General features: G+C 49.8%; 1 long non-coding RNA gene across 1 annotated transcript; it reads right to left on the bottom strand.

The window, feature by feature from the left end:
• Positions 1 to 168: 168 nt before the first annotated feature.
• LOC119291277 lies at positions 169 to 1,396 on the bottom strand. Its single transcript, XR_005142321.1, has 2 exons — positions 724 to 1,396; positions 169 to 379 (listed from the first exon to the last, which is right to left on the bottom strand). It is a non-coding gene; the product is annotated as an uncharacterized LOC119291277 (long non-coding RNA).
• Positions 1,397 to 1,902: the final 506 nt, after the last annotated feature.

Below are 1,902 nucleotides of genomic sequence, written 5' to 3'. Positions count from 1 at the left end.
CAGCAACCCCACGTCGAGCACCTGCACACCCATCTCCATGGTGGTGGTTGGCTGAACCACGCCGTCGTTTTCGCACCGCTGCAGGCCGATTAGCTGATAACTGAATCTAGTTTTCAAACTTGTCAACTGAATTAGGCCATGTCTCTGTAGCATTCCACTTGCTACTTGTACATTTCAGACTTGATAAGGATAACTGAATTTTGTTTGGCAAAAGAGATTAAGCATTGCATTTCCTTGCACAAATAAATTGGCATGAAGTAACCTTGCCATCGGCGGATCTCTTGTTCGTGCACCTTTTCCTGACCCCAAAATGCCCAAGCTTCATCTGAATTTTTAAATTCCATGCCAACATGAGGTACCAAACCGGAAAAATATACCTCTGCAGTGGAAAAGTAATCATGAGCAAAAAACTTGTGCAAGTGCCATATTTCAGGATAAGAGAAAAGTAAACGTGATTCTTACTAAAAATTGCACAGACCTAATGAAAATAAGCAAGAAGTAGGAGTTCTGTTGGGACAGCTAAATCCATCTAGTGTACAGAATGAAATTGAAAAGTGGTGCTACTTTCGTATTGGAAACATGGTACTATGTGTTAGCCTCTTCTTCCATCTCAATGGAAAAAATACAACCGGCTGATTATTGGGAAATAGGTCGATCAAGTTGAAAGCACTATTCAAAATTCTGTCAGTTCTAATGACCTATTCATGGGAGGATGGTACGCACCAGATAGAGAAGAGAGCAGGTCGTCCTCACTCGGCTGCTTCTTCCATGAATAAAGGGCAGAGGTTGATCAACTTGAAAGCAATATGATGTTCCCGATTCCATCAATTCCAGTGAGCGATTCATGGGGAAGATTGCAGGAGAAAAGCAAACTTCAGAATTACGTACAAGATTGCAGAAATCAAACTTCAGAATTGGGTACAAGATTGAAGAATAGAGCACTTCGTTCTCCGGCGATCGATTCCTTTACCAGGACGCGATTGAAGAACGGAGCAGGTTGTTCTTCAGCGATCCACTCCTCACAAGAACGCGCTCACCCGCCTACGCCACTACTCGGACCAGGCTGCTATGTTACCGGCGCGCGCGCCGCTTGCCGCCGATAGGATCTCCTGCGCCGACCTAAAGCCGGCCAACACCATGCCGATCTTCGAGGCGTCGGCGTAGTGACAGCGAAGGGGCCTCCACCTCCGTCTCTGCTGATCGCGTCCTTCGTGCTAACGCGCGACAAGATCGAGGAGATCAAGGGCACGGCCGCGGCGCATGGCGCGCTATACTTGTCGGCGTTTGTGGCATCATCGGCCGAGCTCCTGGGCACTGAGCAGGCGGGGGAGGCATGGGGCGTTTGCGCGATGGGAGGCTGGTCGACGTCGAAGTCACCGCTGAGGTCAGGCGTGGGGTTGGAGAGCACGTAGGAATAGGATATGGTGGGTCGTGAGGCGACGATTGCGGGGGATTTTTTTTAGTCGATTGCGGGGGACTTTTCGTCTGCGGCAGAGTTTTCGTCCGCGGATTGAAATTGCTAAGCGCACTTCTCGGGAGGGTTATGATTATCTCGACGGTTAGATCTAAATGAGTGAGTCTGATTGGGTGACTCTAATTGCTTTAGGTTATTGTGTGTACATTAGATGGGGTGCCCACAGCGATGAATATGTTTGCTTGTTTAATAGTAGTAGAGATATAAGCACTCCCAATTGTCTCGGCTTCTCATCCCATTCCTAGCTGGAAACGCACGCATAATGCCGAAGCAGATCCTCCACGACGCCCACAAGGAGCACCCCTGGTGCTCCGCCCCGTCGCTGGCGCTGGCTTCCGCTGCAATGGCTGCGGCTGCAACGAAGCAGGTTTCCGCTACCGCTGCGACGCCTGCGACTTCAACCTGCACGAGTTTTGCGGAGACGTGCC

The sequence above is a fragment of the Triticum dicoccoides genome, chromosome 4B (genome assembly GCF_002162155.2).
Source record: "Triticum dicoccoides isolate Atlit2015 ecotype Zavitan chromosome 4B, WEW_v2.0, whole genome shotgun sequence".
NCBI lineage: Eukaryota > Viridiplantae > Streptophyta > Magnoliopsida > Poales > Poaceae > Triticum > Triticum dicoccoides.
The sequence above is the reverse complement of the archived record's forward strand: the minus strand, read 5'-3'. Positions and strand labels throughout refer to the sequence as shown.